The 27,883-nt window shown below is 44.1% G+C and overlaps 1 long non-coding RNA gene across 9 annotated transcripts in view; it reads left to right on the top strand.

The window, feature by feature from the left end:
- LOC126087305 (uncharacterized) overlaps positions 1-27,421 on the top strand; it is a 53,961-nt gene extending 26,540 nt beyond the window's left edge. The window contains exons 3-6 of one of the 9 annotated variants that reach the window (XR_007519722.1): positions 1,194-1,325; positions 8,085-8,220; positions 20,465-22,868; positions 23,449-27,421. This is a non-coding gene — a long non-coding RNA (uncharacterized LOC126087305). Of the gene's footprint in view, positions 1-1,193; positions 8,221-20,464; positions 22,869-23,448 lie in introns of all 9 variants that reach the window. The other 8 variants (XR_007519720.1, XR_007519721.1, XR_007519715.1 and 5 more) reach the window with 8 other exon arrangements.
- The last annotated feature ends 462 nt before the right edge of the window (positions 27,422-27,883 follow it).

The raw sequence follows: 27,883 nt of genomic DNA, 5'->3' as shown, positions 1-27,883 counted from the left end.
TGGGATATATTTGGGGCACAGAGCCAATGGGATTTGCTATGGCTAAGATGCAGGGCTGGGGGATGGTGAGGACAGGCTGCCCCTACAGTTGGCAGGTTTGGGTTAAGAGCACAAATGAGGCCCACATACCATATGCCCAATATTTAAACCAAAAAACCAAACCCTTTGTCATTGAGCTGATTTCTGCTCGTAGCAACCCTATAGGACAGAGTAGAACTGCCCTGTAGGGTTTCCAAGGAGCAGCTGGTGGACTTGAACTACTGACCTTTGAGTTAGCAGCCTAGCTCTTAACCACTGAGCCAGCAGGGCTCCTGCCCAGTATTTAGCAGTTATAAATCAAGCTAACACACTATTAAATGGAATATATCCTATCCCGCCCTGGGAAATATCTCTTTGTAATGACCTGGAAGGCCAAGTTTGCATTAGCACTTCTCTGATTCCTCAGGGTTCTGTGTGGGAATGTGGTAGTCAAAGGAGGCCCGGGGCAGTGTTCTCACAAATGAGTGGGGGAAACCAGGGCGACTCCTAGGTTTTTAGCCTGAGCGAGTTTTAGTTCAAACTCATCCTCCTTTGCGAAGCCGTTGTTGACACCCCCAGGCTGCTGCTTCATTTGTCCCCCAGAACTCTTCTTGTGGAGGTTTAATGCCAACAGAATTTTGCTACCGATTTCTGATCTCAGGCCAGTTTCTAGCCCTGTTTGAGCCTCAGTATGCTCAGCTGAAAATTGGGAGGTTTAAGTAAGAGAATGCAGGTAAAGGTGTGTGTGTCCGAGACTGCTGTTCATGCATCAGGGTCCCTCTCCCTTCCTTTCTGGGCACAGAGCCTATGTTTTCCAGCCTCCTTTGTGACTGAGTTCTGGCCAGTGGAATATGGGCATAGGAGGTACCATCGCTTCCAAACCTGGTCTGTTAAAGCCTGTCACGTGAGGTCCTCCTCTTCCGTCTGCTGGCTGGGTGTGAGGATCCAGCAGAAGGCTCTGATACCATAGAACAGGGGTCAGCCAACTATGGCCCATGGGCTACATCCTGCCTGCTGCCTGTTTTTGTAAATAAAGTTTTATTGAAACACAGCCACACCATCTGTTTATGTATTGTCTGTTGCTGGCTTTGTGCTGCAATGGTGGCGTAAAGTAGTCGTGACAGAGACTATATGCCCTGCAAAGCTAAAACTGTTTACTCTCTGATCCTTTATAGACAAAGTTTGCTGCTGGCCCTTACCTAGAAGATGGCAGAGCCACAAGATAGGAGGAGCTGACTCTTTGCGAAACCACATGGAAGGCCACTTGGCCACCAGAAATCTCCCTTTGGACTTTTCATGAGCAACAAGTAAACTTTTACTATTTTGTTGTATAACCAACCAACTAGTTACCTTTGCGTCGACTGTGACTCATGGCAACCCTATGTGCTGTTGGGCGTGCTCCCACAGAGAGCATGTGGAGTCTGAGAGAGGGGGCTTCTGTTCTTTTAATAGTATTTTATTGTGTTTTCAGTGAAGGATTACACAGCAGTTTGGTTTCCCATTCAACAATTTCTGCACAAGTTGTTCAGTGACATTGGTGACATTCTTCACGATGTGTGAACATTTTAATTTTCATTCTGCTTATTTCGTTTCCATTAATCTAGTTTCCCTGCCCCCTTACTGTTTGGTTTCATATAGGTGATTTTTTAAGGAGCACAGTATTTTTTTAGCTGGTTTGTTATTTAGCTACAAGGTGACCTCGGGTTAGTTTCAGTTCACGGTTTGAAGAGTATCTCAAGGCGATAGTCTTGGGGAGTCCTGTAGTCTTAGCCAGTCCATTAGGTCTTTTTTAAAAAAATTTTTTACAGGAATTTGAGGTTCTGTTGCACGTTTTTCTCCCATTCTATCAGGATTCATCTATTGGGGCCCTGATTAGAATGGGGCGTTAGTGGTAACTGGGCACCATCTAGTTCTTCTGGTCTCAGGGTAGATGAGGCCATGGTTTGTGCAGACTGTTCTGTAGACTAGTTTCTTCTTTGAGTCTTTGGTTTCTTCTTCTTCTTTTGCTCCAGACAAGTAGAGATCAGTAGTTGTATCTTAGATGGGAGAGGGACCCTCTTGATGCTGACCCTACAGTTTCCAGAATCCTGGGGACTGGACCCTTGGTTGAAGTCCCCCTCTAATTGTTTAACAGCAGTGGTGGATAATAATTGTGATAACATTGTTGAATCTTCATGGGGCACTGATAAGGGGTGCTGATACCAGGCAGTGTGTTTTACAACTTTTTCTCTCATCATCCTCACAACCATCCTAGGAGGTAGGTGCTGTTATTAGCTTCATTTTATATATGAAGGTACAGAGGCTCAGAGAAATTAAGTATCTTATCCAAGGTCACACAGCTAGATGGAGGATTCAAATCCAAGCTGACTCCAGAGCCCAGCTTCTTAACTGCCACATCATGCTGCTGTCTTTACTCCCATGGAAACCTCCTTGGTGAATTAGATAATGGTGTGGAGGAAGAACATCTGTACATTTGTGAAACCTGGTCTGGGCCAATCTTCCCCCAAGGAAGGGTATTCCACAGAACAGATGTCAAGATTATGCATTCCACCGGCTTAGCTAAAGTGGTGGTGGGGGAAGGAGTTCCTGGCCTGACGGACGATGAGCTTTCTGACTTCTGGTGCGTGAAATGGAACTAATCTCCCGTCAACAAAGCTGATGACATCAGTGTTCCAGCATTCTTTCTATCTCTTCTCCCTTCCCTATCCTCCTGAATCTATATTCCTTTTATCATTATCACCACACCCATTACCACCACTGTCCTCTTACAACCATCTCTGTTCACCACACTCCACTATTATCATCACCAGCCCACTGTTTTTGTTACCATATGACCATGATAATGACCTTAAACCATTGACACTACCACCATCACTATACCATCTCCATCATTAAACCATTGCCACAATTTCTGCCATCATTATTCCCATCATGGCCACCACCATCACCAAACTATCAATACCACCATCCCTACCATCATTATGATGTTAAGACCACCACTGCTACAATGGATGGATTGAATTGTGTCACCCCAGGATGTTTGTGAACTTGACTAGGCCATGATTCCCAGTATTGTGTGGTTGTCCATTTTGTGTGGCCTTTCTCATCATGGTCTTGTAACTCCCACGTAGGTGATTGGCTGGGACTGTGTGATAGGGTAATTGTGGCCCACCAAAGGGATTGGTCAGTTTTGCCATCCTGCTGGGCTTGAAATGAGTGACTCCAGAGGCAGGAAAGAGAATCCCACCACCGCCAGGGAAGAACAGCCAGGAGCCGATATGTCTTTGCACCCGGGATCCTTTCGCTGGGAGGCTCCTGGCATCAGGAGACCAAGAGAGAGAATGAGTTGTAACCCTGAAGATGGTGAGAAGCGTGGGAGGAGAGAGCCAGTAGCAGTAGACGGTGTTGTGGGCTTCCTGGCTTGTGGAAGGAGAAGGCTGAGTGCCTTTGGACAGAGGCCCAGGACATGGGAAAGGTGTGCCCGTGAACATGGCTGGGAAGAGGTTGTCTTGATGGAAGAATGGTATCCTTGCGTGTTCCTGATCCTGAATGTAACTGTTACTTCCCTAACAAACCCCATAATCGTGAGTATGGTCTGTGAGTTCTGTGTGGCCATTGCAATGAATTATTGAACCCAGCAGAGAAGTAGAGAGTGCCATGGGAGGGATGGTTAGTGTCAGAGTTGGTAAAGATGGTGGAGAGAGGAGGCATGTCTGTCCCCTGTCTTATAGGAATCAGCCTTGCACTGTTGATCTTGGTTCTCCTTGCCACTTGTGGAGTTGGAAGAGGTCGGATGCCACTCCCATGCCGTTTTTACAGTGATCTGATGTGATTATGCTATATGTTGTTGTAAATCCTAATCTCTATGATGTTAATGAACAAGGTTAGAGGCAGCTATATTCATGAGGCAAGAGTTAGGATTAGGTTGTATGTTGAGTCAGTCTCTTTTGAGATCTAAAAGAATACAGCAGAGAGGAAAGGGACCTCACTACAAGCAAGCAAGAAGAACCAGGAGGGGAATGTGTCTTTTGTGCCCGGGATCCCTGTGCTGAGAAGCTCCTAGACCAGGAGAAGATTGATGACAAGAACCTTACCCCAGACTGGACGGAGAGAGAAGAAAGCTTTCCCCTGGAGCTGGTGCCCTGAATTCTGACTTCTAGCCTCCTGAATTTTGCGAGAGTAAATTTATTTGTTAAAGCCACCCACTTGTGGTATTTCTGTTGTAGCAGCACTAGATAACTAAGCTACCGTTATCACCACCACCATCACTGGTATCTATCACCATCTTGGCCACCACCCCAGCCAACACTGTTGCAGTTACACCATCATCTCCATTACTATTCTGTGAGCCTATTAACCATCATCATTTGCACCACCGTTGTATTACCTTTTTCATTCATCACAGTCCACATAATCATGACTGTCTACTATCTGTAATCATTATCATCATCACCATTGCCACCACTGCCACCATTTATGCCTTCATCACCACCAACCCCATCACCACCACCAATGTTTTCATCAACACTGCTTCCATTCAGTACAAGTCCCAAATATTTTATGAGCCTCTCCTGTAATTTAGTCTTGTGTTAACTGCTAAATATATAAACATGCTGAAGAAAGTGGCTAAGATTCACGCTCGCCGTTATAACCACCCTGTTGTTGGAGGAACCCCATTAATGCCATATTAATTGCTATTTCTTGTTTAAACAACTGCTTTGAACAGGATAGCATCTTGTAAATATATGAGCTTGTCCAATGCCACAACACACCCCAGAACCCAGCTCTCTCTTTTTCCCCCCATTATCCCCTCGTCTGGAAACCCTGGTGGCGTAGTGGTTTAAGAGCTATGGCTGCTAACCAAAGGGTCGGCAGTTCGAATCTACCAGACGCGCCTTGGAAACCCTATGGGGTGGTTCTGCTCTGTCCTATAGGGTCTCTATGAGTTGGAACTGCCTGTGGGCAACGGGTTTGGTTCTTTATTTGGTTATATCATATAACAGGCATGGTGCTGTGCCTTCTCTATCAGGGGTTCTCAAACTTGAGTGAACGGGTTTGGTTTTTGTTTGGTATCCCTTAGTCTAATCCTGGTGGCTTAGTGGTTAAGTGCTACAGCTGCTAACCAAAGGGTCAGCAGTTCGAATCCTCCAGGCGCTTCTCGGAAACTCTATGGGGCAGTTCTACTCTGCCCTATAGGGTCGCTGAGAGTCGGAATCGACTCGATGGCACTAGGTAGCCGAATCCAGCCTGCCAGTGTCTAGTTGGCTTTGCCTTGGGTTTATGAGAGAGAACTTTTTCCCCTATCTCCCATCTCTTTCCAGGCCTCTTCCTGCTTGTCTGTGGCCATCTTGATACTAGGCTTTAATACTTCCCAGCCCCAGTGTGCTGATGTAATTATTATCATATGTTAGGTGGGTTTTATGAGTCTTAATTAAATGTTCCTTGGTTAGAAGCAGAAGATGGGGAAAATCTGCTTCCCGTCACCAAGGTTGCTTGGGGTCTGTGGGCTTCCCTTTTTGGGGGGTGGGTAGGGATTCTGAGGAAAACAATCTTTCCTCCCTACCAGGCCACTTAGAGGGAACAGGCACTGAGCCCAAATGACTAGTCAGAAAGAGGCAGATTCCAATTCATTTTAAGAGCCTGTTGTTGGTGGGCTGGATATGCTTGGTGGGCGTGCCTGGGTTCTTCTTGGCCCTCTACACACCCACTCAGTCTCCTAAAACTCCACTCCTTATTGTAGTGTGAAGCATTCTGTCACTTTGGAGCTACGTGATCGTGGGCAACCACTTAACCTTTTTGTGCCTCAGTTTCCTCATCTGTAAAATAGGGATAATAATAACATCTACCTCTTCTGCTTGCACTGAGGGTTTCATGAGATCATCCACCTAAGGCCAGTGCAGAGTAATGGCTCTACAGTTATAATCTTCGTAATAGTAGCTCTAGCACTACCACTAATACTCCTCATTATGACAGTAATTAGTGAATTTATTGGCCAAGGATTCAGTGGCCTCCATAACCCTTTGGGCATACCTTGAGTGTATTAATAATGGTCTTTTCCACCATTCCGTGTCTCTCCTGGCTTGGCCCCCACAGCCAAGCAGCTGCTTTCCTTGAGGGGCTTGACAGAGGCAGTGCAGAGATTTGGGCCTAAATCTCGGTTCTGTTGCTTACTAGGTGTGTGACCTTGGGCAAGTCACTTACCCTCTGTGTGCCTCAGAACTTGTAAAGTGGGGATAATCATAGAGGCTACCTCATAGAGCTGTGCTGCTGATTAAATGCCTAAGTGTTTGGCACATGATCAGTGTGCCACAAGTGTTCTCTGTTAAACTGTTATTAATCAGTTAATCAAACAGATATATCAGGGGTTGCAATGAATTCTAACTGGATTGAGGCATATTGAGATATGCCAGGAAAACTGGTGGAAGTGGGCTGCCTGTGCATGTTTGCATGAGGACTTGGAAACACCTGGAGAGCAAACCCCTTCAGAAGCAGTAGGAATCAAAGCCTAGATGAGGGTGAGACGAGCCTGGCACTCAGGGTGCAAAAATTTTTAAATTTTATTGTTGTTGTTAAGAATATACACGGCAAAGACATATACTGATTCAACAGTTTCTGCATGTACCATTTAATGACGTTGATTACATTCTTGTAGTTGTGCAACCGTTTTCACCCTCCTTTTGCAAATTGTTCCTCCCCCATTAACATAAATTCACTGTCCCCTAAGGTTCCTGTCTCATCTTACAAGTTGCTGTTGTCAGTTTGATCCCATATGGATAGTTCCTAAAACCATAATGCTCAAGGCAGACCTTTTGTACTAGTTAAGCTAAACTGTTGCTTGGTTTCAAGATGATTTCAGTGGGTATTTTTGGTTTAAGGTTTAAAGATTATCTCAGGGCAATAGTTTCAGGGGCTTATCCAACCTTCATGACTCCAGGAAGCCTGGAGTCCATGAGAATTTGAAATTCTGTTTTTCATTTTCCCCCATTTGATTAGAATTCTATAGCATCTTTGATCAAAACATTCAGTAGTGTAGCCTGGCACCATCCAGTTCTTCTGGTCTCATAGCAAAGGAGGCAGTTCATGGAGGCAGTTAGCCACACATCCCATATCCTCCTTCTATTCCTGACTCTCCTTCGTCCTCTGTTGTTCCAGGAGAATAGAGATCAATAGTTGTGCCTTGGATGGCTGCTTCCAAGCTTTTAAGACTCCAGGCACTGTGCAATGAGCTAGGAGGTAGAACAGAAGCACTAAACATGTTATTAGGCCACTTAACTGGGATGTCCCATGAAACCATGACCCTAAACCTTCAAACCAAGAAATCAAATTCCGTGAGGTGTTTGGTTGTACATAAGCAGTCTCAGTGTCTACCCTTTTACTTTTTTGGCATTTTTATAAATACATCTGTCACAAAACTTGTGCCAACTCAACTTTTCACAGGTGTACAAGTGTGGTGCGATGGATTGCTTCTGTATGGCCTTTCTTGCCGTGATCTTGTAACTGCCACCCAAGTGATTGGGTGGGACTATACGAATAAGGTAATTGTGGCCCACCGAGGGGATTGGATAGCTTGCCAGTAATGCAAATAAAGTTTATAGCCACCCGTGTTGGGGTAGGACCGTGCAAATAAGGCCTGTGGAACCCTAATGAAGGGATTAGTCAGGTTTGTCATCCTGCTAGGCTTAAAAGGAGCAATCCCAGAGCTGGGAAGGAGAGGGTTTGACCACCATCAGGGAAGAAGAGCCAGGAGCAGAGCATGTTCTTTGGACACAGGATCCCTGTGCTGAGAAGTTCTTGGAACCAGGCGAGAGAGAGAGAAAAAAAAAGAGAGAGAGCTGTAACACTGAAGACGGCCAGAAGCAGTGACAGGAGAGATTGACAGAAGATGGCGCAGTGGGCAGAAGGCTTGCTGGAGGGGTAGGGTGCCTCTGGGCACTTGGTGGAGCTAAGTTTTCCTGACCCATGGAGCTAGAGCTGAGCATCTTTGGCTGAGGCTTACTGGTGGAGTGGGATGCCTTGGGATGCTTATTGATAGAGCTAAAAGAGCTTTGTTACACTTGCCCAAGCAGGACAGAGGTGGAGGGGACAGAGAGAGGTGTGCCTGCAGGCATGGCCGAGAAGAGGCTATCCTGATGGAAGAACTGTATTCTCAGCATTCCTGATCCTGAATTATAACCTGTTACTTCCCTAACAAACCGCATAACCGTGAGTATGATCTGTGAGTTCTGTGTGGCCATTGCAATGAGTTATCAAACTCAGTAGAGAAGTAGAGATTGCTATGGGAGGAATGGTTGGTGTCAGAATTGGTAAAGATGGTGGAGAGAGGAGGCATGTCTGACCTCTGCCTTGTTGGAATCAGCCTTGGGCTGTTGATCTTGATTCTCCTTCCCCTTATGAAGTTAGAGGTCAGATGATGCCCCTCCCATACCATTTTTAAAATTTGTTGACAGCAATTACAATAATCAGCTGTGCAACCCTATTTTTTTATTAACTTTTATTGAGCTTCAGGTGAACGTTTACAAATCAAGTTAGACTGTCACATACAAGTTTATATACACCTTGCTCCGTCCTCCCACTTGCTCTCCCCCAATGAGTCAGCCCTTCCAGTCTCTCCATTCGGGACAATTTTGCCAGCTTCCAACTCTCTCTATCCTCCCATCCCCACTCCAGACAGGAGATGCCAACACAGTCTCAAGTGTCCACCTGATATCATTAGCTCACTCTTTATCAGCATCTCTTCCCTACCCACTGTCCAGTCCCTTTCATGTCTGCTGAGTTGTCTTCAGGGATGGTTCCTGTCCTGGGCCAACAGAAGGTTTGGGGACCATGACCGCTGGGATTCCTCTAGTCTCAGTCAGACCATTAAGTCTGGTCTTTTTATGAGAATTTGGTGTCTGCATCCCACTGTTCTCCTGCTCCCTCAGGGGTTCTCTGTTGTGCTCCCTGTCAGGGCAGTCATCGGTTGTGGCCGGGCACCATCTAGTTCTTCTGGTCTCAGGATGATGTAAGTCTCTAGTTCATGTGGCCCTTTCTGTCTCTTGGGCTCTTAGTTATCGTGTGACCTTGGTGTTCTTCATTCTCCTTTGCTCCAGGTAGGTTGAGACCAATTGATGCATCTTAGATGGCCGCTTGTTAGCATTTAAGACCCCAGATGCCTCATTTCAAAGTGGGATGCAGAATGTTTTCATAATAGAATTATTTTGCCAACTGACTTAGAAGTCCCCTTAAGCCATGGTCCCCAAACCCCCGCCCTTGCTCCGCTGACCTTTGAAGTATTTAGTGTATCCCGGAAACTTCTTTGCTTTTGGTCCAGTCCAGTCCAGTTGAGCTGACCTTCCATGTATTGAGTATTGTCCTTCCCTTCACCTAAAGCAGTTCTTATCTACTAATTAATCAGTAAAAAGCCCTTTCCCACCCTCCCTCCCTCCCCCCTTCGTAACCACAAAAGTATGTGTTCTTCTCAGTTTATACTATTTCTCAAGCTGTTATAATAGTGGTCTTATACAATATTTGTCCTTTTGCCTCTGACTAATTTCACTCAGCATAATGCCTTCCAGGTTCCTCCGTGTTATGAAATGTTTCACAGATTCTTCACTGTTCTTTATCGATGCGTAGTATTCCATTGTGTGAATATACCACAATTTATTTAACCATTCATCCGTTGATGGACACCTTGGTTGCTTCCAGCTTTTTGCTATTGTAAACAGAGCTGCAATAAACATGGGTGTGCATATATCTGTTTGTGTGAAGGCTCTTATTTCTCTAGGGTATATTCCGAGGAGTGGGATTTCTGGGTTGTATGGTAGTTCTATTTCTAACTGTTTAAGATAACGCCAGATAGATTTCCAAAGTGGTTGTACCATTTTACATTCCCACCAGAAGTGTATAAGAGTTCCAATCTCTCCGCAGCCTCTCCAACATTTATTATTTTGTGTTTTTTGGATTAATGCCAGCCTTGTTGAAATGCGATGGAATCTCATCGTAGTTTTAATTTGCATTTCTCTAATGGCTAATGATCGAGAGCATTTTCTCATGTATCTGTTAGCTGCGTGAATATCTTCTTTAGTGAAGTGCACGTTCATATCCTTTGCCCACTTCTTGATTGGGTTGTTTGTCTTTTTGTGGTTGAGTTTTGACAGAATCATGTAGATTTTAGAGATCAGGCGCTGGTCGGAGATGTCATAGCTGAAAATTCTTTCCCAGTCTGTAGGTGGTCTTTTTACTCTTTTGGTGAAGTCTTTAGATGAGCATAGGTGTTTGATTTTTAGGAGCTCCCAGTTATCTGATTTCTCTTCGTCATTTTTGGTAATGTTTTGTATTCTGTTTATGCCTTGTATTAGGGCTCCTAAGGTTGTCCCTATTTTTTCTTCCATGGTCTTTATCGTTTTAGTCTTTATGTTTAGGTCTTTGATCCACTTGGAGTTAGTTTTTGTGCATGGTGTGAGGTATGGGTCCTGTTTCATTTTTTTGCGAATGGATATCCAGTTATGCCAGCACCATTTGTTAAAAAGACTATCTTTTCCCCAATTAACTGACACTGGGCCTTTGTCAAATATCAGCTGCTCGTATGTGGATGGATTTATATCTGGGTTCTCAATTCTGTTCCATTGGTCTATGTGCCTGTTGTTGTACCAGTACCAGGCTGTTTTGACTACTGTGGCTGTATAATATAATAGGTTCTGAAATCAGGTAGAGTGAGGCCTCCCACTTTCTTCTTCTTTTTCAGTAATGCTTTGCTTATCCGGGGCTTCTTTCCCTTCCATATGAAGTTGGTGATTTGTTTCTCTATCACCTTAAAAAATGACATTGGAATTTGGATCGGAAGTGCATTGTATGTATAGATGGCTTTTGGTAGAATAGATATTTTTACTGTGTTAAGTCTTCCTATCCATGAGCAAGGTATGTTTTTCCACTTAAGTATGTCCTTTTGAATTTCTTGTAGTAGAGCTTTGTAGTTTTCTTTGTATAGGTCTTTTACATCTTTGGTAAGATTTATTCCTAAGTATTTTATCTTCTTGGGGGCTACTGTGAATGGTATTGATTGGTGATTTCCTCTTCGATGTTCTTTTTGTTGATGTAGAGGAATCCAAGTGATTTTTGTATGTTTATCTTATAACCTGAGACTCTGCCGAACTCTTCTATTAGTTTCAGGAGTTTTCTGGGGGATTCATTAGGGTTTTCTGTGTATAAGATCATGTCATCTGCAAATAGAGATAATTTTACTTCCTCCTTGCCAATCTGGATGCCCTTTATTTCTTTGTCTAGCGTAATTGCTCTGGCTAGGACTTCTAGGACAATGTTGAATAAGAGCGGTGATAAAGGGCATACTTGTCTGGTTCTTGTTCTCAAGGGAAATGCTTTCAGGCTCTCTCCATTTAGAGTGATGTTGGCTGTTGGCTTTGTATAAAAAGAAAAAAATATAGATGCCCTTTATTATGTTGAGGAATTTTCCTTCAATTCCTATTTTGGTGAGAGTTTTTATCATAAATGGGTGTTGGACTTTGTCAAATGCCTTTTCTGCATCAATTGATAAGATCATGTGGTTTTTGTCTTTTGTTTTATTTATATGGTGGACTATATTAATTTTTTCTAATATTAAACCAGCCTTGCATACCTGGTATAAATCCCACTTGGTCGTGGTGTACTGAAGTCTCCTACTATAATTGTGGAGGTGTCTATCTTACTTTTCAGTTCTGTTAAAATTTGACTTATGTATCTTGCAGCCCTGTCATTGGGTGCATAAATATTTAATATGGTTATATCCTCCTGGTCAATTGTCCCTTTTATCATTATGTAGTGTCCTTCTTTATCCTTTGTGGTGGGTTTAAGTTTAAAGTCTTTTTTGTCAAAAATTAATATTGCTACTCCTCTTCTTTTTTGCTTATTGTTTGCTTGATATATTTTTTTCCATCCTTTGAGTTTTAGTTTGTGTCTCTAAGTCTAAGGTGTGTCTCTGGTAGGCAGCATATAGACGGATCGTGTTTCTTTATCCAGCGTGAGACTCTCTGTCTCTTTATTGGTGCATTTAGTCCATTTACCTTCAGCGTAATTATAGATAAGTAAGTGTTTAGTGTTGTCATTTTGATACCTTTTTATGTGTGTTGTTGACAATTTCATTTTTCCACTTACTGTTTTGTGCTGAGATATTTTTCTTTGTAAATTGTGAGATCCTCATTTTCATAGTGTTTGACTTGATGTTTGCTGAGTCATTACGTTTTTCTTGGTTTTTATTTTGAGTTATGGAGTTGTTATACCTCTTTGTGGTTACCTTAATATTTACCCCTATTTTTCTAAGTAAAAACCTAACTTGTGTTGTCCTATATCGCCTTGCATCCCTCTCCGTATGGCAGTTCTGTGCCACCTGTATTTAGTCCCTCTTTTTGATTATTGTGATCTTTTACATATTGACTTCAGTGATTCCCTGTTTTGAGCATTTTTTTTTTAAGTAATCTTAATTTGTTTTTGCGATTTCCCTATTTGAGTTGATGTCAGGATGTTTTGTTCTGTGACCTTGTGTTGTGCTGGTATCTGATATTATTGGTTTTCTGACCAAACAATTTCCTTTAGTATTTCTTGTAACTTTGGTTTAGTTTTTGCAAATTCTCTTAACTTGTGTTTATCTGTAAATATCTTAATTTCACCTTCATATTTCAGAGAGAGTTTTGCTGGATATATGATCCTTGGCTGGCAGTTTTTCTCCTTCAGTGCTCTGTATATGTCATCCCATTGCCCTGCGTGGTTTCTGCTGAGTAGTCTGAACTTATTCTTATTGATTCTCCCTTGTAGGAGACCTTTCTTTTATCCCTGGCTGCTTTTAAAATTTTCTCTTTATCTTTGCTTTTGGCAAGTTTGATGATAATATGTCTTGGTGTTTTTCTTTTTGGATCAGTCTTAAATGGGGTTCGATGGGCATCTTGGATAGATATCCTTTCATCTTTCATGATGTCAGGGAAGTTTTCTGTCAGGAGATCTTCACCTATTCTCTCTGTGCTTTCTGTCCTCCCTCCCTGTTCTGGGACTCCAATCACACGCAAGTTATCCTTCTTGATAGAGTCCCACATGATTCTTAGGGTTTCTTCATTTTTTTAAATTGTTTTTTCTGATTTTTTTTCAGCTATGTTGGTGTTAATTCCCTGGTCCTCCAGATGTCCCACTCTGCATTCTAATTGCTTGAGTCTGCTCCTCTGACTTCCTATTGCGTTGTCTAATTCTGTAATTTTATTGTTAACCTTTTGGATTTCTGAATGCTGTCTCTCTATGGATTCTTGCAACTTATTAATTTTTCCGCTATGTTCTTGAATAATCTTTTTAAGTTCTTCAACTGTTTTATCAGTGTGTTCCTTGGCTTTTTCTGCAGTTTGCCTTATTTCATTTCTGAGGTCATCCCTGATGTCTTGAAGCATTCTGTAAATTAGTTTTTTATATTCTGTATCTGATAATTCCAGGATTGTATCTTCATTTGGGAAAGATTTTGATTCTTTTGTTTGGGGGGTTGTAGAAGCTGTCATGGTCTGCTTTTTTATGTGGTTTGAAATCGACTGCTGTCTGTGAGCCATCACTAAGATATTGTAGTGATTTATTCTATATTTGCTCACTGAGTCTTGTTTTGTTTTCTTTCAATATACGTGGATGGACTACTAGATTGTGCTGTCTTGTTTGTTGTAGCCTTTGACTTACTTATGACCTATTACCAGCTGGTTTGGGCTGTTGCCAGATATATATGCCTGAGTCTATTCACTATCCTTGAGTAGAATCTGATTTTGGGTCATCAAGTGTGTGCTGCACCCTAACACCTATCCACCTCGAGAAGTAGTGGTGATAGTTGTGTGCACCAGATTCTATTAGCAGCTGGGGTTCACACTCCAGGGGCGGCAGGATGCTGACAGGCCTCCCCCAAGTGTCAGTGAGGTAGGTGTGTCTCTATTCCTAAAGCACCTTGGTGGGAGGGCTCTGCAGCTGTACCTTAGGCCCCCAATGCAAGTACCTCTACAGATTGGTAGGTGTCACCCTCCTTAGACCCCTAAGGCAAGAGGCTAGGTGGTCTGGGGGGAGCTTCAGCTCTCGGTTCCCTGTTGTGGGTCAGTGAGGGCTCTGTTGAATAAGCAGAGATATCAGACCTGGGAAACTTGTTTTTCCAGTAAATCCGCTAAAAAAAAATGCAGTCAGATCCCTATCAGAAATGCCTTTGCATTATAATAGCCACCTTGTTCCCTGTAGCGATGAAAGCCCGAGATATGGATCGTATATGCTTGGCTGGAGCTGGTTCTGTGTTTTTAGTCCAATTAGGGAAGGATTTTTGGTCCCTGGGTTTTTTGTGGTTGCTTCTCTCAGGCCGGAAGAATGGGTTAGGAAAAGACCAAAAAAAAAAAAGGGGCGGGGGGGAAGAAAAGCCGCAGAGCCAGAGCCATTCTCCCTCTGGCTCAGGAAATTCCAATGTTAATGAAGCCGCCTCGGAAGGGGAGGGGAGGGTTCAGAAAAACAGGAGAGAGTAGCACCCCGGGATATAGCCAAAGTTGCTTATCTTGCTTGGGATGACTATTTTATCTGAGATTCCCGAGGGGCGTGTCGCCTATGTGTGCTGGCTGGGTAGAGATTGCCCCCGAGTGTCTGGCCCCCAGAAGCTGCGGTCAGTTCCTCCGCTGCCAGTCCAAAGCCCAGCATCAAGGTTCCCCGGCTGGGACGCTGCACTCCCGGCTCCAAAACCAGTCACTGGCTCCCGGCGACTTCTCCTCCTGGCAGCCCCGTCGCTGCGCCGCCCGTGCGGACCGGCTGGGCCCCCTCCCAGGGTCAGTTCAGTGGGGTAGGGCTGCGCCCCGTGTTTGCGCCATCACAAGATGTTTTGTTCAGCTCCTCTGCGCCCAGTCCTAAGCCCGGTGCCAAGGTTACCTGACTGGGACACTGGCTCCAGGCTCTGAAAACAGTCGCTGCTTCCCCGTAGTTGTTCGTTCTCCGTCTCTGTCACTCAGGTCAACTCTTTAAATCTGTGTTTGTTGTTCAGGGTTCGTAGATTGTTGTGTATGTGATCGATTCACTTGTTTTTCTGAGTCTTTGTTGCTATAGGGATCCGAGGTAGCGTCTATCAAGTCAGCCATCTTGGCCCCCTCCGCAACCCTATTCTTAATGTGATATTTCTATCACCATTAAAATACCCCCTCACCCCCTTTACTCCTCCCTCTTGCCCCTGGTAACCACTGATAAATTTTGGTCTCTATATATTTTCCTTTTCTTGTCTTTTTATGTGGGATCATACGATATTTGTCCTTTTGTGGTTGACTCATTTCATTCAGCATAATGTCTTCCAGCTCCATCCACATTGTGGCATGTATCAAGACTTCATTTCTCCTACTGGTTGAGTAGTATTCCATTGTACGTATGTAACACCTTTTGTTATCCATTCATCTGTTGATGGGCATTTAGGTTGTTTCCACCTTTTGACTATTGTGAATAGTGCTGCAGTGAACATTGGCATATAAGTCTCTGAGTCTCTGCTTTCAAGTCTTTTGAGTATAAATCTAGAAGTGGAATTGCTGGATCATATGGTAGTTCTATTTTTAGTTTTTGACTGAGGAGTTGCCATACTATTTTCCACAATGGCTGTACCATTTTGGATTCCTATCAGCAATGGGTAAGGATTCCAATTTCCCAACATTGTTGTCAACATTTGTCATTTTCTTTTTTATCTCAGTCATCCTAGTGGGAGTGAAACAGTATCTCATTGTGCTTTTGATTTGCATCTCTTTGATGGCTAATGACTCTGAGCATCTTTTCATGTGTTTGGTGGCTACTTCAATGTCCTCTTTGGTGAAATGTCTATTCAAGTCCTTTGCCATTTTATGATTGGGTTATTTGTCTTTTTGTTGTCGAACTTTTATATGTATTTTGGTTATTAGGTTCTTGTCAGATATATGGTCTCTCCCAGTCTGTAGCTTGTCTTTTCACTTTTTCAGTAAAGTCTGTTGATGAACAAAAATTTTTAATTTTTATGAGGTCACATTTATTGTTATTATTGCTGTTTGTGCTTTTGTTATTATATTAGATAACCCATTGTTAAAAGCTAGGCCTGACAGCATTGCTTCTGCATTTTCTTCTGAGAATTTTGTAGTTTTAGTTTGCACATTTAGGTCCTTAATCCATTTGAATTTGTTTTTGTGTATGGTGTGAGGCATGGATCCTGCTTCTTTTTTCTGCATGTGAAAATCCAATTTTCCCAGCATCATTCATTGAAGAGACAATTCTTTCCCCATTAAATGGACTTAGCACCCTTGTAAAAAGTTAGTTGACCACAGATGTGTGGGTTCGTTTCTAGACTCTCAATTGTATTCCATTAGCTTATGTATCTTTGTTATACCAGTACCAGTCTGTTTTGATTAATTTAGCTGTATAGTATGTTTTAAAATCAGGAGGTGTGAATCCTCCTACTTTGTTCTTCTCTTTCAACATTGCTGTAGCTATTCGGAGCCTCTTGCCATTCCATATAAAGTTGAAGTTTGGCTTTTTATTTCTATAATGAAGGCTGTTGCAGTTTTGATTGGGGTTTCATTGACTCTGTAGATCCCTTTGAGTAGTATTGACATCTTAATGTTAAGTCTTCCAATCCATGAACATGGAACATCTTTCCATTTATTTAATTTTTTTTAAAAGTTCTTTCTGCAGTGTTTATAGGTTTCCTTGTATAAGTCCTTGATGTTCCTGGTTAGATTTATTCCTAGGTATTTTATTCTCTTAGATGCTATTATAAATGGAATTGTTTCTCTAATTTCCCTTTCAGATTTCTCATCGCTGGTGTATAGAAACCCAACTGATTTTTGTTTGTTGACCTGCAGCTTTGCTAAATTTCTCTATTAGCTCTAGAAATTTTCTTATAGACTTGTCTTGGCTGGGTTCTCTAGGGAAGCAAAACCAGTAAAGAGTATAAATATATATATAGAGAGATTTATATCAAGGAAACAGCTCATGTGATTGTAGAGGTTGGAACATCCCAAGCCTGCGGATCAGGATAGAGGCCTTTCCCAATTCACAGAGCTGCAGAAGCTGGTGAACCCAAGATCAGCTGGTCGGAAAGCAGGGCTCCTGCTTACAGGCTGTGAAGGTCGAGGAATCCCAAGGTTGGCAGGCAAGACTGCGAGGTTTCTCCTGATTCACATAGCTGCAGGGGCTGACCAATCCAAGATTGGCAGGTCAGATAGTAGGACTCTTGCTTGCAGGCCGTGAAGATCGATGAATTCCAAGATGGTCAGGTAAGCTGCTAGCTCAAGTCCCAAGAACTAGAGGTCAGACAAGAGGCAGCTACTGGATCCAGAACAAGCCAACAACCTTGGCAAGGTGAACAGGAAGGAAGTAGGTGGTGGAAGGTGGTGAGATGAAGGCTGAGGGGGTGGTGATCCGCCACAGGCCCCGCCTCTGCTGGTACCACTCAGGAGGTTCCATCATGGGGGTGATCACATATCAGATTGCAACAGGGAAGTGATCCAGCTTTTATACAACTGCCAAAACACTGAGAGTCATGGCCCAGCCAAGTTGACACACAATCTTAACCATCACAGGACTTTTTTTGGGTTTTCTATATATAAGATCATATCATTTGTGAATAGAGATAATTTTACTTCTTCTTTTCCACTCTGGATAGCTTTTATTTCTTTTTTTTTTGACTTACCGCTCTGGCTAGGACTTCTGGTACAATATTGAATAGAATTGGTAAGAGCAGGCACCCTTGTCTTGTTTCTGATTTCATGGGGATAGCTAGCTCTCAGTGTTTCTCTATTGAGTATAATGTTGACTGTTGGCTTTTCATGTATGTCAGGGTGCAAAATTTAAGGAGACCCTTACTTTTTTCTAATAATTTTTATTGAGCTTTAAGTGACCGTTTACAAATCAAGTCAGTCTGTCCCATATAAGCTTATATACACCTTACTCCATACTCCCACTTACTCTCCCCCTAATGAGTCAGCCCTTCCAGTCTCTCCATTTGTGACAGTTTTGCCAGTTTTTAACCCTCTCTACCCTCCTATCTGCCCTCCAGACAGGAGATGCCAACACAGTCTCAAGTGTCCACCTGATACAAGTAGCTCACTCTTCATCAGCATCTCTCTCCAACCCATTGTCCAGTCCCTTCCGTGTCTGATGAGTTGTCTTCGGGAATGGTTCCTGTCCTGGGCCAACAGAAGGTTTGGGGACCATGACCGCCGGGATTCCTCTAGTCTCAGTCAGACCATTAAGTCTGGTCTTTTTATGAGAATTTGGTGTCTGCATCCCACTGTTCTCCTGCTCTCTCAGGGGTTCTCTGTTGTGCTCCCTGTCAGGGCAGTCATCGGTTGTGGCCGGGCACCATCTAGTTCTTCTGGTCTCAGGATGATGTAAGTCTCTGGTTCATGTGGCCCTTTCTGTCTCTTGGGGTCATAGTTGTCGTGTGACCTTGGTGTTCTTTGTTCTCCATTAATCCAGGTAGGTTGAGACCAATTGATGCATCTTAGATGGCCGCCTGTTAGCATTTAAGACCCCAGACGCCACATTTCAAAGTGGGATGCAGAATGTTTTCATAGTAGTATTATTTTGCCAATTGATTTAGAAGTCCCCTTAAGCCATGGTCCCCAAACCCCCGCCCTTGCTCCGCTGACCTTTGAAGCATTCATTTTATCCCGGAAACTGCTTTTGGTCCAGTCCATTTGAGCTGACCTTCCATGTATTGAGTATTGTCCTTCCCTTCACCAAAAGTAGTTCTTATCTACTAACTAATCAGTAAAAAAAAAAAAAAAAATTTTTTTTTTTTTTTTAATCAGTAAATAACCCTCTCCCACCCTCCCTCCCTCCCCACCTTGTAACCACAAAAGTATGTGTTCTTCTCAGTTTATACTATTTCTCAAGGTCTTATACTAGTGGTCTTATACAATATTTGTCCTTTTGCCTCTGACTGATTTCGCTCAGCATAATGCCTTCCAGGTTCCTCCATGTTATGAAATGTTTCACAGATTCGTCACTGTTCTTTATTGATGCGTAGTATTCCATTGTGTGAATATACCACAATTTATTTAACCTTTCATCCGTTGATGGACACCTTGGTTGCTTCCAGCTTTTTGCTGTTGTAAACAGAGCTGCAATAAACATGGGTGTGCATACATCAGTTCGTGTGAAGGCTCTTATTTCTCTAGGGTATATCCCGAGGAGTGGGATATCTGGGTTGTATGGTAGTTCTATTTCTAACTTTTTAAGAAAACGCCAGATAGATTTCCAAAGTGGTTGTACCATTTTACATTCCCACCAGCAGTGCATAAGAGTTCCAATCTCTCTGCAGCCTCTCCAACATTTATTATTTTGTGTTTTTTGGATTAATGCCAGCCTTGTTGGAGTGCGATGGAATCTCATCGTAGTTTTAATTTGCATTTCTCTAATGGCTAATGATCGAGAGCATTTTCTCATGTATCTGTTAGCTGCGTGAATATCTTCTTTAGTGAAGTGCACGTTCATATCCTTTGCTCACTTTTTGATTGGGTTTGTTTTGTCTTTTTGTGCTTGAGGTTTAACAGAATCATATAGATTTTAGAGATCAGGCGCTGGTCGGAGATGTCATAACTGAAAATCCTTTCCCAATCTGTAGATGGTCTTTTTACTCTTTTGGTGAAGTCTTTAGATGAGCATAGGTGTTTGATTTTTAGGAGCTCCCAGTTATCTGGTTTCTCAGGAGACCCTTATTTTTAGGTGCTAACCTTGCACTGCCATGAGCCTTAGAGTGAGTGCCTCCTTAAATTTGAGGCACTTTGCTTTCCTCAGCCTAGTCTGGAAGAGTCAGCTCCAGTGGTCAGAGGGGAGGTGGGATGATGAACATAGGTTCCATCATAGGGCCCTGTGGCAGCCACCAACAGGGTCTAGATTAGAGAAGAACTTAATACAATCGTGTACTAGATACTCGTCATGCTATGTGGCTTCTTTTTAGTCTCTTTGGAAAATTTCGTTTCTTATTAGCCTTGCCTCCTCAGGGTAGAAGCCAGCAATGTTGTTTCCCAGCCTCCCTTGCAGTTGGGATGCAGGACCAAGTTCTCAGTGATGTGTGGGGAGGGTCCTGGCAGTCGTGCTATGGGCCTGGCCCTGGAGGTGTGGGTGGTAGCTATAGGGTCTTTGTTGCAATATTCTTGCAATATAATTTGGCAACTGTTCCGGGCTTTTTGAGCTCCAAGCTGGATTCTGTGCTTCTGTGGAAATTCAGTGAACTATAGAATGTCATTCAATAAATAATGCCTTTGTTACTGAAATTGGCTAGTATGGTATCTGTTTCTGGCAACCAGGAACTGTGACTAGTATAGAAGATATGCTAGTGTCTTGTGAAAGCCAAGGGCAGGAATATCACTGAGTTTTAAGAAAGCCCAGATCTGGGAAGTGGAAAGGCATCAACATGCTCTTTGTCTCTACCTCTTATCTCTGTTTCTGTCTGTCTCTCTCCATTTGTCTCTACCCACAGTTGCTTTCTCAGCGTTTCTGTTCATGTGGTGAACATATTTTACAGCTACCATGTTTCCATGTCCCAGCCCTCTAAGAAACAGCCCCCGTGTCTCTTGGTTCCAGCACCAAATTCTTGTGAGAAAGGAACCTGATTGGCCCAGCTTTGCTCAGGTATCCATGCGTGGCCCAATCAGCTGTGTCCAGGGAGTAGAGCTCAGTGGTGCAAACATTCCTGCTGCATCCTCTCCTTTTGGCACTTCCCAGGGAAGGAGAAATTGCTGTGAGCTGGGCAGATATCCCCAAAGGGGTATACCATATTGAAGAAGAGGCTAGCACAAATAACTTAACAGTTTTTATGGCTGAAGCCAAAGAGGCCCCTCGGATGTTTTTGGTGGCTCCACCCTTGTGGGAGTCTGCCTCAGTCTTGGGGTTGGAGAAGGCTGTAAGTAAAACCAGAAAAAGCTGTTTCACCAAATTTTGGAACATGCTAAGCCCAAATGGCTCTGATGTGAGGCTCCTGTAATATGATGTGTTAAAAAACAAAAACAAAAAACTCTGCTTCCACCCTGACAGAGCCCCACGTGTTGGGAGGTCTCAAGTGGTGGGGACTTTGGTGCCTGGCAAGGTAGCAGCCTAGTGGGCTCAGATTTGTTTGTGAGTCCATGTGAGTACCCTCTGTGCAATCCTATAAATACTTCTGATGGAAAAATAAGACTCTTGAGGCCAAAAGTTCTTGTAGAAGCAGGGAAATCTGAGTCAGTAGTAGTAATTAAGCCAGCAGATCTGGGGAACCCCAGGTTACATGATCATTTATTCAGGACCTGCTGTATACCAGGCATGGAATGGAGATGCCCCCTCCTCAAACACACACACTGGGGTTCCAGTGCTGCTTGTCATTTTTCTTTATCCACAGTAGAGTAAATAAGAAGAAAAGAATGAGAAGAAGAAGAAAGTCTTTGAGCTGGTTTTGTAGAAGCAAAGTGAAAACTAACATTTCATAGAACCTAGACTCTTTAGGGAAACCCTGGTGGTGTAGTGATTAAGTGCTATAACTGTTAACTAAGAGGTTGGCAGTTCAAATCCACCAGGTGCTCCTTGGAAACTCTATGGGGCAGTTCTCTATCTATAGTGTCACTATGAGTTGGAATCAACTCGACGGCAGTGGGTTTGGTTTTTTTTTTTTCTTGGTGGCCTCTTCAGAGGAAGAACATTCTATGCCCTTATGAACAAGAGACCTAATCCATCGGGGAGCACACAACACACCCAAATGGGCTTGGCGTGTCCATATGTGGGATCCATTCCTGTGCAGTGAGCAGCACAGCCCCTTTCTCCACCCTGTCTGGGACCCTGACTGCTGAGAATGGGAGGGTCTGAAAGGTCTCCTAATAGCAGCTGCCCACAGCCTTACCGTCTGTCCTATTCTCGGGCCTCAGCCCCCAGCATTCTTCTCTGAGTCTTCAAAGATAACAGAAGCCTCCTCCTGCCTCTGAGTTTTTAACTTTGCTGACCCTTTTTCTTTTATCCACACCCTTGTCTAACTGGAACAATACTACCCATTCTTCAGAACACCTCCTCAAGCTTCTTTGTGGCAGACGCTCTAGGTTGCTTACCTAATATCCATTTCCTCCTTTTGCTATCAGAACTCTAACATATTTTTTTATGAGGAGCTGTAATAGGGTACCCAGCCAATATTTTCCCAGACTTTCCTCACAGTGAGGCATGGTCACGTGACACAGACCTGGACAAGGAAACGTAGTGTTGCTTTCCTCTCCCAATGCTTAGTCCGTAAGCACAATCATAGTTACAATGAATTTCCTGGAGTGAATGGACTGCTAGTTGTAGTGACATGGTATTTCGTCAGGACCTGGGATCCCAAACACTCCTCTCCTTAACCAACAGAGGAGGTGATTGTTCAGCTTTAGAATCAGACAACCTAGGTTCAAATTTGGCTTCTACCATTTACTAGTTGTGTGACCTCGGGCTGAGCCTTGGTTTCCGCATCTTAAAACAGGAAAAATAGTGTACTCTGACTTCTCAGATGGTTGGGAGGACTGGACCAGAGTATAAACTCTGCAAGGGTAGAAGCCTTGTCTTATCTTGTGCACCCTGTTGTATCCATGTTACAGTGTGGGCACACAGCAGGGCGAATGGAGTCCCTGGGTGCTACAAATGGTTAATGAGCTTGGCTGCTAACCAGAAGGTTGGAGGTTCAAGTCTACCCAGAGGTGCCTTGGAAGAATGTCCTGGTGATCTCTTTCTGAAAATCAGCCATTGAAAACCCTATGGAGCCCAGTTCTACTGTGACAAACTCTGACAAGGGCGACGTGGCGGAGGTGGACTGAATGAATGAGTACATGGACAGGTGTTAGCAGAGTGACTGGCTCAAGACATCTTAGTTAAAGAAATCAATGAGAATCCAAGTGGTACCCAGGCCATATGTTCCTATGAGAGATGCGGGGGGCACTCGGGGAAGGGGAAGAAAGGGTTAAATGGTGGGTTTCCCGTACGCACGCTCCCCATCAGAGCAGATTGGCTTTTATCAGATTTATGCAAGAGATTCATTCCTGAAGCTATGCATTATTCACGACTAAATTTCCCAGAGGGACAAATGTAAAGCAAGATCCACATTATTTCAAAGTTTGAGCATACGGTGGATCCTTATTAATATTTTTAAATTGCCCAATTTCTAAGTCACATCATGCAAATTTGCATAAATGCGACCACACTGTCTTAGGATTCTGGGGAAGATTTGGTGGACAGAAAGGCTTCTGAGGGTTAAAAGGTTCACGCCCTAGAACTGGCCTCCCAAATTTGTGGTGGGGGGCTGTCATCAGAGGCAAGGTTGGGCATACTCATTTGATATCAAAAATAGTTAAAGTACCAATGTCGAGGAATGATTAACTTAAAAGAATTAGAGTTGATGCAAAGTTATTCCTAGGGAGCAGTGTGAGTTATTGAAAAATTAATTGGTGTCTTTTTTTCCCTTTTTTCTCACTGCTTTAGGCTCGTTGGAAAGGAATGAAAGGAATCTTTCCACCCATTTCCCTTAGGACCTTGCTTCAGATGCAGAGGTTATCAAACCCCGGTATGCATATGAATTTCCCATAAGAGTTACTGGAGGAGAAACTGGCTGACAATACAGACTCCTGGGTCCTGCCCCCCAGATTCTTAGGTGGGCCCAAGACTCTGCATTCCCACCAGGCACTTTAGGAGAATTTGATGAGTGGGAACAACATTGGGCATTTGAGGCTCTACTGAGGGACATTCAGCTGGCTTGTCTGGGAGGCGGAAGTAAAGGGGGCTGTTACATGGAGGGGAAGGGGCCTGCCACTGGGCCCTGCTCAGGCCTACCAATGCCAGGCCCTGCTTCTTCTTGGCCATGCCCACAAGCAGACCTCGTTCTCAGTCTCTGCTGCTGGGTCCTGCTTGGGCCTGGCTCCTGCTCTGTTTGGGCAGGTACTACAGCTCCTTAGCTCTGCTGCCAGTGCCTGGAGGCACCGCACTCCGCCAGCAAGCCTCCTGCCTGAAGGTGCTCAACTCTCTTGCCCTGTGGGTTGGGAAGCCCACCACAGCTGTCTTGCACTGACTTCTGGTTCCCGCCACTTGAGTTGCTATGATGTCTCAAGCCATCTTGTGCTGTCTCCAGTGTTACAGCTCTCTCTGTCTCCTGGGTCTATGAGGTTCTCAACACAGGGACCCTGGGTCCAAAGGATGCACTCTGCTCCAGGTTCTTCTTCCTGATGGTGGTGGGGTCCCTCTCAACCTCTGTGGAATTGGCCCTTTTGTAAACCTGTCTTCGCATCAAGACCACAAACTGACCAATCTCCTTGGTAGGCCATGTGTGCCTTATTTGTATAGTAAATTGTCCAGTCCCTGCAACGGTTTTACACTCCTTATTTGCATAGTAAACTGCTCAGTCCCTTTGCAAGATTGTGTCCTAGCAAATCATCTTGGGTACAAACCCAGGTCCAGAAAGGCCGTGTATAGAGAGAAATCCATTGCAATGCCCAAACGCTTACTCAGTGCCAGGCACTGTTCTTGGAGCTTGCTGCATATTGTCATTTAATCCTTATAAGCATATAAGATAGGCCCTGCTATTGCCCCCATTTTACAGATGAGGAAATTGAGGCACAGAGAGATTTAGTAACTTGCTGAGGTCACTGGGCCAATGAAAAGCAGAGCCGAGGTTTGAACGTAGGCAGTTAAATTATAGAGTCTGTATCCTCAGCCCCCTTGCTCTACAGGCACAGCAGTAACTAGGAGGATGGTAACCACACAAACTGAAGACTGAGTGCTTTCTAATTATTTTGGACCACACTCTGGGATACTTGTAAGACCCACAGATAGGAGAGGACTCTGGAAATTGGCTAGCTATTGCACTTACTGTCTACATTAAGTAGATAGGTGGCTGTTGTCAAGTTGACTCTGACTCATGGAGACCATAGGTACATCGGAACAAAATGCTCCCAGTCCTGCATCATCCTCGTGATCCCTGGCGTGTTTGAGTTTATCGTTGCAGTTATTGTGCCAATCCATCTCACTGAGGGTCTCCGTCACCCTCACTGGCCCTCTGCTTGACCAAACGTGATGTCCTCCTCTAGCGATTGATCCCCGCCTGATGTCGTGTCCAAAGCGAGCAAGTTGGACAATGTTCTGTTGTGACCCACAAGGTTTTCACTGGCTAATTTTCAGAAATGGATCGCCAGGCCTTTCCTCCTGGTCTGTCTTAGTCTGGAAGCTCTGCTAAAACCTGTCCACCATGGGTGACCGTGCTGGTATTTGAAATACAGCTTCCAGCATCATAGCAACATGCAAGCCATCACAATATGACGAACTGACGGATGGTGGCTACATTAACTAATGGGGGTATAATTTGATTTAGAAATTTAGAGAAATGGGACATTTCTTACACTTCAGGAGTTATGGAGCAATTCACATGTGTGGCCCCAATAAGAATGTCAGAGGCACTTGCTTGCATTTTGATAATGCTTTCTTTCCTTAATTTAACTTTTTGAATAGACCCCACACTGCATTTACATAGTTTGAAAATCAAAACAATATAAAAGGTATATACAAAAGAGCATCATTGCCTTTCTTGATTCTTATGTATCGTGTTTTCCTGCTCCCCATAGACTTCACATACTTTGAACATATAATTAGGAGAGATCCCTGAAGAAGGACATCATGCTTGGTGAAGTAGAGGGTCAGTGAAAAAGAGGAAGAATCAACTAGACGGATTGACACAGTGGCTGCAACAGTGGGCTCAAGCATAACGATGATTGTAAGGATGGCACAGAACCAGGCTGTGTTTTGTTCTGTTGTATGCGGGGTTGCTATGAGTTGGAACCAACTTGACTCCACCTGACAACAACGACAACATGGCCACATTTATTACCTTTTTGTGTCTCCTTCTAGTAGTTCTTTATGAAGCTTGCAAATACAAGCAGTTATATATGTATGTGTGTTTGTATCTTCCCTTCTTTTATTACACACAAGGTTACAGACTACCTTGGTGTTCCCTACCCCCCTTTAACAGTATGTCCTGGAGCTCTTTCCTTTCAGTACAGAGAGAGCGTCTTCATTGTTATTACTGATTTTTTTTACAGCTTCATTGTGGGGTGTGTTGGAATCAGCTCCTGCTGGCTCTCAAGATCTGCTTGTTAAAATTTCAGAAATTTGTGTGCCCATTGATATTATTTTGGTAGCTTGAAATTGGCCATAGTGGTAGTATTTACGCTACAGAAATGGGTAAACTCTATAAATCAGGGCCTCCCACCTTAGCGAACTGGCTGATAGACATTTACCAGTTTTCACTGATTTTGTGATTATTCTCTTGTTAACTGTACATGGACTTCTGTACACGGACACTTGAGTTGTTTCAGATGTTCTTTTTTTTATAAATTGTACTTCGGTGAATAACTGATATATTCCCTGAGTGGGAGAGAAAGGGGATATCATGCCGAGCACTTAATCACTGCGCCACTGGGGGCTCCTCACTAGGGTGGCAGTTGTACATGAGTCCCTACCCTTACTACTGAAAGTTTGGTCCTTGGGCCAGCTGCATCAGCACCACCCAGGGGCTTGTTGAAAATGCAGGCTCTCAGGGCTCCCCCAGAGTCTGCCTGGTAACAAGGCCCCTAGGTGATTCACAGGCACTAAAAGTGAGAAGTGCTTCCCTGGACAGCCTTTCCATGCCACGGCACACGGTGGGGGCAGGAGCTGCATGGGAGTGTTTTATCAACCACCTTCTGTCCAGTGTGTATTAAGCAGTCAGTAAATATTTGTTGAATACATCAATTAGCTCTCTGAAGTGGATCTTATTATTTTTCCCATTAGCTCTGACTTATCTCCTCCAGCACACTCCTGCCTCAGGGCCTTTGCATCTCAGCTCCCTGTGCCTGGGTGCCCCCTCCTCTCCTCCAGGCCTTCGCTCAGACCTCCCCTTCTCAGTGAGGCCCTCCCCAAACACCCGACTTAAATTTCCAGCGTCCCTTCACTCCTTGGCTTAGTTACTACTTTTGTTGGTCCTTGTCTGTCTCCTAGTGGTTGTAAAGATTATATCAGATACAGTAGGAGCAGCTCCTGATACACGCTAAGCTCTAAGTAACTGCTAACTATTATTACTGCAGGGGGGTGGGCTCTCTGGCCCTCTGGGCAGGTAAAGGCATAGATGCTGTTCAGGAGAACCCAGGCACTGGCTCTGCTTTCTCCCCCTGGTGAGGATGTGGTCTCGCTGCCACCAAGTTTGGTTCTGAAGGAAAGTTCTTAAACATCCCTTTAACGGAAGTGCCGCACTGTTAGGGTGAGTCCTTCCTAGCTGCAGTCCAAGCAGGTAAGTCAGTGGCACAGCAAGAGCTCTGCTGTCGTCCGGGCTCTGGAAGGACCATAGCTGTATGGAACGAGTCCAGGAAACTGGCCACCATGTAGGGAACCCGGGCAGGAAGAGGCCACGCATAGCAAACACAACCTGCTTCTGCCCTGGGAAGCCGCCTTCTGCACGCTAAAGAGATCGATCACTTATATAGCGGTGTGTGCGCGTGTGTGTGTGTGTGTGCATGTGTGCGTGTAGTTGCTTCTCTCCAAATCCATAGCCCACCTGCAACACTATAATTATTTACTCATGTCCCTGGGTACCAGCAAGCCTGATCACCTTGCTCTGTTCACTACCAGTACCGGCCACAAGGGGGCTGTCCATGTTCTCCCTGTACCTCCCTCCTCCTGTGTGCGACATACGAAGGGTTAAAAGCTTGACCTGTCTCTGCATCCCCCTCCACCCCACAGACACAGGTTCCTTCTCCCTCCCCCATTCTCCTTCAGTTCTCACTCTTGGCATTTCTAGTCCCAGGGCTGATGTCCTGCTTTTTAGGAAGTTCCACCCTGGGAAGGCCTGAGGCAGGTCATGCAGAACAATTCTCCTTAAGCACTGGGGCAAATGCTC

This window comes from Elephas maximus, chromosome 12, assembly GCF_024166365.1.
Source record: "Elephas maximus indicus isolate mEleMax1 chromosome 12, mEleMax1 primary haplotype, whole genome shotgun sequence".
Taxonomy (NCBI): Eukaryota; Metazoa; Chordata; class Mammalia; order Proboscidea; family Elephantidae; genus Elephas; species Elephas maximus.
The sequence above is the reverse complement of the archived record's forward strand: the minus strand, read 5'-3'. Positions and strand labels throughout refer to the sequence as shown.